General features: G+C 41.2%; 1 protein-coding gene across 5 annotated transcripts in view; it reads left to right on the forward strand.

The window, feature by feature from the left end:
* The window catches only part of ST6GAL1 (ST6 beta-galactoside alpha-2,6-sialyltransferase 1), a 144,801-nt gene that overhangs the window by 96,300 nt on the left and 36,407 nt on the right, over positions 1–12,094 (forward strand). The gene's annotated exons all lie outside the window — the stretch shown is intronic.

Genomic DNA, 12,094 nt, shown 5'->3' on the forward strand with positions numbered 1-12,094 from the left:
TCTGGTCAGGGACCACAGCCTGACCTCATGGTGGGGACACAACACCCCCCCAACAAAGTTCTGATCTCCAGGCTCTTAGAAAACCTCTGGGGAAATGTACTCAGGGAAATGTTCTGAGGACTTCATTATCAGTGCTGCCTGGCTGGGAATCTCTGACCCTTGACAGGAGTGAAAGCCCTTTATCTTCAGGTCTTTGCTCTGGGCAGGATCTCCCCATCCCCACAGGCAGGTGGGCCTGTCCTCAGGTAAATACTTGCAAACAGTCACAGCCTCTCAGGCACTGTGCGCCCCTCATGGCTTCCTTTCTTTCACTCTCTTCTCAGATTCACCAGCTACAAGTCGGTTTCTTGTTGCATATCGCGCTTCTGACCTTTGCTGCGCTTTTGAGCAAAATAGTGACTTGTCAGAAATGTTATGACAAATGGTTAATGTTTTGATCCATGTTGGTTCCCACTTGATAGAGCTCTGGGTAGGAGCTGGGGTGTTGGAGCCAGACAGCCTGGGCAGGCTCCTCTGGGGACTCTGTGAAGCGCATGGTGATAGCAGTCCTTGCCTTGGGCACTGTTCTTGCTGCAGGAGTTAAATGAGCTTCACCAAATTACAGGACCTTTACTGCCTGTAAATTACTTAGCACATAGTAAAAGCTCATTCATTATTAGCTAAAATTAAGTGATAAAAAGCTATCATTAAATTGTCAGCACAGCCCTGCCGAGGCAACCTTTTAAGTATTGTTATCCTTCAGATGAAGACACAAGGTTCACAGAAATTGACTAACTGGCCTAAGATAACTCACAGTGCAAAAGCCAGGATTTCAATCTAGGTTTTTGAGACTAGAGCTTGAGTGAACTGTTTCTCCAAAGCCAAGGCTTCTCAAACTATTGGTGGTGAAGAACCAATTTTTTTTTTCCAATTCCTCTCACATCAGTAGTTTTGTGAAATATGATAAAAATGGAGCTAGGCGTGGTGGCTCACGCCTGTAATCCCAGCACTTTGGGAGGCCGAGGCAGGTGGATCACGAGGTCAGGAGATCGAGACCATCCTGGCTAACACGGTGAAACCCCGTCTCTACTAAAAACACACAAAAAAATTAGCCAGGTGTGGTGGTGGGCGCCTGTAGTCCCAGCTACTCCGGAGGCTGAGGTGGAAGAATGGTGTGAACCCCGGAGGTGGAGCTTGCAGTGAGCCGAGATCGCACCACTGTACCCCAGCCTGGTCGACAGAGCAAGACTCCTTCTCTAAATAAATAAATAAATAAATAAATAAATAAGAATGGATTCCAGAATCATGAAATGAGAAAAAGGACATTTGAAATACAAGCCCCATTTAAAAAAAAAAGTATTGATAACAGGCATAAAATTACTCTTTAAAATTACTGTAAAAGTCACTTACACTCCATTTCTGTACTTAACTCATCTTGCATCTTGAAAAGCCTTCTCAGCCTAGCACTTCTCTGCAGATCTCGCTTTCAGCAGCACTATTCTCAGCTACCTGTTTCTCACCACTTGCCTGCAAATTAATTACCTGGGGTGCTTATTAAAGCAGATTTCCAACTTCCCCCCAATATTCCCCCAACCTCCCAGACTACTTGGATCAGAATGATTGAGACAGAATTCAGGACTCCGCATTTTAACAAGTGATTTTAATGATTTGGATATGCTCTAAGTCTGAGAATCATTGTGTTCTGCAATGTTGCCTCCTCTCTACAGATAATAGATAAGAGGGTAAATAGTGAAGGGAGTGCAGTGTTTTATTCCAGCCCCCTTTCTTGCCTCCCCCTTCTTTTCTCAAAAAAAAAAAAAAAAAAAAAAAAAGTTCAAAGGCTTCCTTTCTGTAGAAGCTCACTGACAGAACCTACTTTCCGGACTCAGCGCACTTCAACAAACAGGTATTGAGTGCAAACTGTAGGAGGCTGGGTAGCTGTAGAGCTGACCACAAGATGCTCACAAGTAGTAGAGAGTGAGTGTAGGTAGAAAAAGGGCAGACCTAGGGCATTTCTATGCATAAGGTGGGGCAGAAGAGGAGGAGCCAGCAACGAGACCAGTAAGGCATTACTGGTAAGGTGGCGGAAAACCAGGAGAAGTGTAGGTTTTGGAAGCTAGGTGAAGAATATGCATTAAGGAAGAGGAAGTGACGGACTGCTGATGAGCTGAATAAGATGAAGACTGAGCATTGACCATTTGGTTAGCAATGTGGAGATCGTGGAGGTCCTTGTGACTGACAAGATCAGGTTCATGGAGATAGGGGAGGCCTGATTGGAGTGGGTTCAAGTGAGAGTGGGAAGGTGGCTATTGCAAACAAGCCTAGTCTCCTAGAAAGACAAGTCTTTCAAGGAGTTTCACTGTAAAGGAAAGAGAAATAAGGCATTTTAAAGAAGAGCAATGAGGTCAAGAGATTTAGGGTCAGGGCAGCAAAAGGGAGTTTATTTAGAACTCTGCAATGAATGACTCAATATGTGACTTCTGTAAAGTCGTGTATCTTTTAGTTAATTCCTTGAGTAGAACAGAAACAATTGTCTATCGTGACTTTTTTCTTCAAGCTCTTTAAGTCTCCCCACTCCCAGACTATATCATTGTCTAAGAAGAAAGGAGTTTGAAAATCAGTCTTGTTACGTAGCTTAATTTGAATACATCCAAAAAATGACATTGCATTTTTTTTGATATTTGCTGAATCTATTTTTTGGCTGGAGTATTTTAAAGTAGATTTTTAAAGTAGATTTAATCTCTTACTACTTCACATGCACAGGACTTTTTCTTTATATAACCACAATACTTTTATATACCTAACAAAATTAACAATAATTTCTTAATATCATATGACAACCAATCTATGTTCAGATATCCCCATTTGTCCCCAAGGTGAATCAAACCAAGATTCAGACAAGGTATACATATTACATATTATTATATCTGTGAAGCCATTTGTGTGTGTGTGTGTGTGTGTGTGTGTGAGCATCATGGCTATTTCACCTGGGTGCAGGTGGGCGAGTCCGAAAAGAGAGTCAGTGAAGGGAGATAAGGGTGGAGCTGTTTTATAGGATTTGGGTAGGTAAAGGAAAATGACAGTCAAAGGGGGTTGTTCTCTGGTGGGCAGGAGTGGGGGTCACAAGGTGCTCAGTGGGGGAACTTTTGGAGTCAGGATGAGCCAGGAAAAGGACTTTCACAAGGTAATGTCAATCACTTAAGACAAGGGTCGGCCATTTTCACTTCTTTTCTGGTGGAATGTCATCGGTTAAGGCGGGGCAGGGCATTTTCACTTCTTTTGTGATTCTTCAGTTACTTCAGGCCATCTGGGCATATACTCGATTTAAAATTGGTGAGATGATCCTTGGGCTGGTGGATCTGAGGACAGGAGGTCGTAGGTGGATCTTTCTCATGGAGCAAAGAGCAGGAGGACAGGGGATTGATCTCCCAAGGGAGGTCCCCCGATCCGAGTCACGGCACCAAAATGTCATGCACGTCCGTGTGAAGAGACCACCAAACAGGCTTTGTGTGAGCAACATGGCTGTTTATTTCACCTGGGTGCAGGCGGGCTGAGTCCGAAAAGAGAGTCAGCCGCCATTTGTTTTTTATCCCATTTACCTGTTGATGAAACCAGTTCAGTTATCCCATAGGAAGTCTTACCTTCTGGATTTGTCTGATAATTTGCCTATGGTGTTATTTAACTTGTTCTTCTTTCTTCTGTATTTCCTAAAAACTGGAATTGTGTTGAAGGCTTGATAATATACAGATTAAACATTTTGGGCAAGAATTTTTCATAGGTGGTTAGCAGTGCATGGTGGTGCGTGCCTGTGATCCCAGCTACTCGGGAGGCTGAGGCAGGAGAGTAGCTTGAACCTGGGAGGCAGAGATTGCGGTGAATGGAGATTGAGCCAGTGTACTCCAGCCTGGGTGACAAAGCAAGACCTTGTCTCTTAAAAAAAAAAAAAAGAATTTTTCATAGGTGCTTCATATCACGTCACATCAAAAGGCACACACTGTCTAGACGTCTCACTGTTAATGATGCTAAAGGGCTGATCAGGATCAGGTGGTGGCTGCTTGACACATGAGAGGTGTTTTGATTTTGCTTTTTAAGAGCAGCAGTGTGTCTATATGTTGATGGGACTAATCTTTGACAGAGGGATACTTATCAATAAAAAAAAGGGGGGAGGTTTTCTAGAACAACTTTCTTAAGTGAACAATAATGTGTAGGATCTAGTGGACAAGTGTTGGTTATTGTAAGTGTTGGACATAGCCAGTTCATCGATAGTGATGAGGCATATGGACATAAATGCATAAATGCAGATAAAGGGGGCTCTGTTAGGGGGTTTGAGGAACTTCTAATCTGGCAGCTTTTGTTTTCTCCATGAACAAGTAGCAAATTCATCACAGGAGAGTGAGATTGAAAGGAGGAAGTCAGGTAGTGGGTGAGTGCCAGATGAATTGTCTGGAAAAGTAGCATGTGATTTCTGAGAAGCATTAAGGACCTCCCGGCAGTTAGTGATCATAAACTTGAAGCGAAATCAGTAGGCATTGTTGTGCAATTTTCTCTAGCCGTGCTCAGTGGCATGTTTGCCCGTGTGGAGCAAAACAGAGGGTTGGATTTAACCGGGATTGGGTTTTAGCCAGTCATGTGTGATCAAAGAGGGCAAGGGACTCATTATAATGATTTTGACCATGGAATTTAAGCTGTGTAGGAAGGGAAGGAAGAATATGGGGAAAGTGAGGGACAGTGACAGATGGAAGGATTAACCACAGAAGCTTGTTGGAGTTGGGGTACTAGTTGGAATAAGCTGCATAGACAGGAGTGGTAGTTGGAGATGGGATGCCTGAACTCAGGATTATGAAAGGTATTTTTGGGAAATAACAAGATCAGAGATACAACTCTGGGAGTGAGTGGCCGTGGTCACAGTCACTGGGGTAGAGGAGATCAAAGGACTGTGAGGCCAGAGGACTAGAACATCCTATAGATGGGTATTAATATCATGAGGAGTTATGATAGAAACAGTGTTGGAGCTGAAATATTCAGGCAATGAAGCACAGTATTTTGGGTTGGGGAGAAGATGGCTGCAGCCAGTAAGTGGGGTCATAGGTAGTGGTGTCTGCACAGGGTCTCTGTGAGGATGACATGTGTTGATGCACGTGATGCTCTTCACTTTGAGGCTGACGAACAGCATGTGCTCAACAAGTGTTAGAGGTTCTCCATCTGAGTCTATGTGGCTCCAGTGAGTAGAGCTTAAAACACTGGCTTTATAGTTATTCATTTTTTATTTTATTTTTGAGATAGTCTTGCTCTGTTGCCCAGGCTGGATTGCAGTGGCACAATCTCAGCTCACTGCAACCTCCGCCTCCCGGGTTCAAGCAATCCTTCTGCCTCAGCCTCCCAAGTAGCTGGGATTACAGGCACCCACCACCACACCCAGCTAATTTTTGTATTTTTAGGGAAGATGGGGTTTCACCATGTTGGCCAGGCTGATCTTGAACTTCTAACCTCAAGTGATCTGTCCGCCTCGGCCTCCCAAAGTGCTGGGATTACAGGTGTGAGCCACCGTGCCCAGCTGCAACGCGGGATTTATTTTTACAAGGAAGTTGATTTTCCTTAACTTTAAGATATTTCTAAGAGGCAGAGCTGCTCGCACAGTTGTGTGTGGTCTGGAGCGGTAGTAAATTCCCTGTCATTCAGTGTATCCAACAGGCAAAATGAACATTTGCTATGATGGTGCCGTCAAGGAGATTCTGGCAACTGAAGGTGATGGGTAGGTGGGTGGGAGGGAGTGACTTTAGCAATTGAAGGCAGTGGACAGCGGGGAGGGATGGTGTCAGGAGCTAGCTTCATTCTTGCATTCAAACATGACTGAGCATTTCCTAGCTGTGATCCAGGAGCTCTCAATCTGGTTAGGACAGATCCGCAAACAGATAAATGTCACATAGTTTGATGAGGGGAAGAATAGGCACCATGGAGTGAGGCTGATCATCTCTGTGAGGCCAAGGAAGGCTTGAGAGTCAAGGAGCAGTTAAGCTGGTGTTGGAAGCTGAGTGGAAACAGCCCCATGGGAACAGCATGGGAAACGACACTAAGCTGAAGAACTTCTTGTGCAGAGCTGCAAAGGCATGAAAGAGTCTCCGACATTTAGAGTGCCATTCCACTTAATTTGGGCAAATTACTTATCTTCCCTGTCTCAGTTTCCCTCTTTGTAAAAATGGGGGTAGTAATGGTATCCACAGAGGAAGGGACGGTGGCCGTTGTAATCCCTTTGAGTGGATTATCTTTGTTTTTGAGACGGAGTCTCGCTCTGTCGCCCAGGCTGCAGTGCAATGGTGCGATCTCGGCTCACTGCAACCTCCACCTCCCGGGTTCAAGTGATTCTCCTACATCAGCCTCCTGAGTAGCTAAGATTACAGGTACCCACCACCACACCTAGCTAATTTTGTATTTTTAGTAGAGACGGAGTTTCACCATGTTGGCCAGGCTGGTCACGAACTCCTGACCTCTAGTCATCCACCTGCCTCGGCCTCCCAAAGTGCTGGGATTACAGGCATGAGCCACAGTACCCGGCCAAGTGGATTAACTTACTTGATTCTGTAAGTCACACTGTGAGGTAGGACTTCTTGTTATTGCTATTTCTATTTTACAGATAAAGATGTCTTAAATCTTGAGTCTTAAGGGGTTGAGTAACTTGCTCAAAGTCAGGTATCTGGTGAAAGGCAGTTTGGGCTCTTGTCTTGATAAATCTGATTCCAAAGCTTGTATTGTTCATCCCTAAGCTATAGTCAGTGCTTGGCACATAGCTAGTGCTAAATAAATGGTAGTTGTTATTGCCAGGATTGCTAAAGTTTCTCACCCAGATTGTTGAGGGTTCTGTTATCACTTCTACAGCTGGTTAAAGATCCGTAGTGCTGCTATCTCATCCGCAGCAGGGACTAGTTTTGGAAAGCCCCCGTCACCTATGATAAACCTAGATAAGTTGCACCACTTTTGTTTCAATTGGTTGATTTTTGAGAATCTAAAGTGGAGAGTGATTTTTATCTTCTTAGAGGGCAAGGTGTTTTGAGCAGATGCAGTTGATGTGAGGGAGGAAGAGCTGGAGTTGATGCACTTTTCTGATGTCTGTGGGCTGTATCAAACGAAAAGTTTCATGTCCTGCCTGCCTGCTGGAGGATGGCAGCAAACCAGCATTCACAGGCAGGAGGTGTCATTCAAAAGTCTGGTGACTGCCCATGGTGTTTTCTACATGGGGCTAAGAAAGAGCCTCTTCCATAAGTGATGCTGGGAGTAAGAGCTGTCAACCCGTCACCCATTTATTCATTCAACAAATGCATACTGAGAGCTTATTACGTGCCAGACATTCATCTAGTGTCTAGAGATACTCCCTGGAAAGAATAGAGAAGAAGGTTGACAAGATTCCTGTTTCTGAAGCTTATATTTTTAGTGGAAGGAGATAGACTAATCAAATACTAAATGAATGCCTACATAATTACAAACACTCATGCCACAAAGGAATTCATGCCATGAAAATGTCAGAGGGATAACTATCAGAGAAATTTTCTGACTCTTCCAAGGTTGCTGCCCAGAAAACCGTTCTTTGAGTTGATGAGGAGAGCCCCAAATGTTTTGACGCAGGGCAGAGTGGCACCTCTCACTTTTTCCCTGGTAGTCATACCTAGGGCTTGCCTGCCTGCCTGCCTCCTGGTCATGAAGAGCTGGGGTTCTCCCAACTTGAACTCCTAGCCTTCAACAGAGGATTTTCTCTTGGTTCATGGGGTGAAGTCAAGTATGTCCATATGGCTTCCTCTTAGTTCTGTTAATGCTAGATCTCCTAGGACAGGCCTTGAAGCCAGGTTAATATTGTGCAGCAAGTTGATACACAAGGTCAAAGTGTATTTTTAGTATTGCCCCCAACAGTTTTGCCTTAATTATTCAAGTAACATAATAAAAATAATAAAGGAAGTTGGCCAGGCATGGGGGCTCATGCCTGTAATCCTAGCACTTTGGGAGGCCGAGGTGGGTGGAACACCTGAGGTCAGGAGTTCAAGACCAGCCTGGCCAACATGGTGAAACCCTGTCTCTACTAAAAACAAAAATTAGCTGGGTGTGTTGGCGGGTGCCTATATTACCCAGCTACTGGGGAGGCTGAGGCAGGAGAATCGCGTGAACCTGGGGAGCGGAGCTTGCAGTGAGAGACTCCATCTCAAAAACAAAGAAGAAAAAACAAAGAAGAAAATAAAACAAAGGAAAATAAAACAAAACAAAACATCTCAAAAACAAAGAAGAAAATAACAAAGGAAGTCAAACTGATGAGAACTATCTTTCATCAGTTTACCCGTCAATGGTATTCAAGTCTTAACCATTTACATTTTTTCTAGACAGTTGGACATACATACCTTTTAGTCACCATCTGAGTACACAGATAACATTTTCTGTTTTGCTTTTTTCATTATAAGATTTTAAGTGTTTTCTTCCCTATTACTATATAAATTCATACACAATTGTATAAATTATTTCAGGTGGCTATACTGTGGTTTTCTCATTTCCTTATTGCTAGATGCTTAGTTGTTAACAGATTTGCACCTTGATAAATAAGTTTGACATTAAAAATTTTTATTTTTGGCAGTGTTATTAGGAAAGTTTATAGTGCTTAACACTTACTTCAAAAAGTTAGAAAGATCTCAAATTAACAACCTAATATTGCACACAGAGGAACTGGAAAAAATATTTACCCCAAAGCTGGCAGAAAAAGAAAAAAATAACTAAAATCAGAGCAAAACTGAACAAAATTGAGACTCAAAAATTCATACAAAGAATCAACAAAACCAAAAGTTGATTCTTTGAAAGGATAAACAAGTTTGGTAAACTATTAGCTAGATTAACAAAGAAGAAAAGAGAGAAGATACAAATGATCACAATCAGAAATGACAAATACGACATTACAACTAATCCCACAGAAATATGAAAGATCTTTGGGAGACTATCATTAATACCTCTCTTCACACAAAGTAGAAAATCTAGAAGAAATGGACACATTCCTGGAAACTCACAATCTTTCAAGATTGAATCAAGAAGAAATTGAAACCTGAACATACCAATATCAAGTTCTGAAATTGAGTCAGTAATAAAAAACTTACCAATCAAAAAAAGCCCTGGACCAGATAAATTCATAGCCAAATTCTATCAGACGTACAAAAAAGAGCTAGTACCAGTCCTCCTGAAACTATTCCAAAAAAGTGAGGCAGACAGATCCCTTTCTAACTCATTCTATGAAGCCAGCATTACCCTGATACCAAAACCTGGCAAAGACACAGTAAAAAAAGAAAACCACAGGCACATATCCCTGATGAAAATAGATGTGAAAATCCTCAACAAAATACTAGCAAACCGAATCCAGCAGGACATCAAAAAGTTATCTCACTATGATCAAGTAGGCTTCATTCCTGGGATGGAAGGTTGGTTTTACCTAGACACATTAATAAATGTGATTCACCTCATAAACAGAATTAAAAACAAAAGCCATATGATCATCTCAATAGATACAGAAAAAGATTTTGATGAAATTCAAAATCCCTTCATTATAAGAGCCTTCAAGAAACTAGGCATCAAAGGCACATACCTCAAAATAATAAGAATCATCTATAACACACCCACAGTCAATATCATACTGAATGGGTAAAACCTGGAAACATTCTCCCTGAGAACTGAAACGAGGGATGCCCACTCTCACCACTTCTATTCGGCATCGTATTGGAAGTGCTGTCCAGAGCAATCAAACAAGAGAAAGAAGTAAAAGACATCCAAACAGGGAAAGAACACAAACTGTCTCTCCTTGCTGACAATAGGATTCTATACCTAGAAAACTGTAAAGACACTGCCAAAAGGCTTCTGGAACTAATAAACGACTTCAGCAAAGCTTCAGGATAAAAAACCAGTGTATAAAAATTCGTGGCATTTCCATAACCAGTAATTTTCAAGCTGAGAGTCAAATCAACAACACAATCCCATTTATAATAGTTGCAACAAAATGTTAAATACCTAGGAATACATCTAATCAAAGAAGTGAAATATCCCTCCAAGGAGAACTACGAAACTCTGCTGGAAGAAGTTATAGATGACACAAACTAATGGAAAAACATTTCGTGTTCATGGAGTGAAAGAATCAATATCATTAAAACAGCCACACTGCCCTAAGCAATCTGTAGATTCAACACTGTTCCTACCAAGCTACCGATGTCATTTTTCACAGAACTAGAAAAAAACTATCCTAAAATTCATGTGGAACCAAAAAAGAGTACAAATAGCTAAAGCAATTGTAAGCAAAAAGAACAAACTCAGAAGTATTCCAGTACCTGACTTAGAACCACACTGTAAGGCTGCAGTAACCAAAACAGCATGGTACTGGTACAAAAACAGACACATAGACGAATGGAACAGAATAGTGAACCTAGAAATAAAGCCACATACCTATAATCATCTGATCTTTAACACAGTCAACAAAAATAAGCAATGGGGAAAGAACACCCTATTCAATAAATGACGCTGGAATAACTGGCTAGCTGTATGCAGAAGAATGAAACTAGATCCCTTCCTTATACCATATACAAAAATTAACTTAAGATCAATTAAAGATTTAAATGTGAGACCTCAAACTATAAGAATCCTAGAAGAAAACCTAGGAAACACCATTCTGGACATCAACCTTGGGAAAGGATTTATGACTAAGTACTTGAAAGCAACTGCAACAGAAACAAAAATTGACAAGTGGGAAGTAATTAAACTGAAGAGCTTTTGTGCAGCAAAAGAAACTATCAACAGAATAAACAGACAGCCTACAGAATGGAAGAAAATATTTGCAAGCTATGAATCCAACAAAGGTCTAATATCCAGAATCTCTATAAGAAACTTAAACAATTGAACAAGCAAAAAAACAAATAACAACATTAAAAAGTGAGCAAAAGACATGAACAGACAATTCTCAAAAGATGCATATAAGCTGCCAACAAATATGAAAAATGCTCAGTATCACTAATTATTAGAGAAATGCAAATCAGAAGCACAGTGAGATACCATCTCACATTAGTCAGAAAGGCTGTTATTAAGTCAAAAATCACTAGATGCTAGGGAAGCTGCAGGGAAAGGGGAACATCTACACACTGTTGTTGAGAATGTAAATTAGTTCAGCCACCATGAAAAGCAGTTTGGAGATTTCTCAGAAAACTTAAAAACAGAACTACCATTTAACTCAGCAATCACATTGCTGGGTATATATCCAAAAGGAAATAAATGTTTCTACCAAAAAGAGACATGCACTTGTGTGTTTATTGCAGCACTATTCAGAATAGCAAAGAATGAAATCACCCTAGGTGCCCAACAGTGGTGGATTGGATAAAGAAAATGTGGTACATATACACCATGGAATACTACACAGCCATGAAAAAGAACAGAGCCATGCCCTTTGCAGCAACATGGATGCAACTGGAAGCCATTATCCTAAGCAAATTAATAATGCAGGAACAGAAAACCAAATACCATATGTTCTCATTTATAAGTGGGAGCTAAACAATGAATACTGATAGACATAAAGATGGCAATAATAAACACTGGGCACTACAAGACGGGGGAGACAGGGGAAAGAGTTTAAAAACTAATTATTCAGTAATTGCATGGCAGGATCAGTCATACCCCAAGCCTCAGCATTGTGCAGTATACCCAGGTAACAAGCCTGCGTATGTACCCCCTGAATCGAACATAAAAGTTAAAATTATTTAAAAAAAAAAACCTTTTCTTCTTTGTATGCCTATTGCTTTATAGAACTCATTCTTTATCTCATTAATCCTCTTTCAACTGTCATCACAACTATGTAATGTAGAGAATCATTTTACATGTGGGGAAACTGAAGTGTATAATCTTTTTTACTTTTGAATTATTTATTTATTCACTCTTGCTTCCTAGAAGTACAGTACGTGGTCCATAGCCAGGAGCTGTTAATTCTATGGCCTGAATACATTCTAGAAAGGTTAAATTAATTTATATGATCCTTTGAATGTATATCAGTTTAATTATAATCTGTCCAGCAACGAGTATTATGTAGAAAACTGCTGACTAATGTAAATTCTATAAACTAGTTTTT

The sequence above is a fragment of the Papio anubis genome, chromosome 2 (genome assembly GCF_008728515.1).
Source record: "Papio anubis isolate 15944 chromosome 2, Panubis1.0, whole genome shotgun sequence".
Classification (NCBI taxonomy): domain Eukaryota; kingdom Metazoa; phylum Chordata; class Mammalia; order Primates; family Cercopithecidae; genus Papio; species Papio anubis.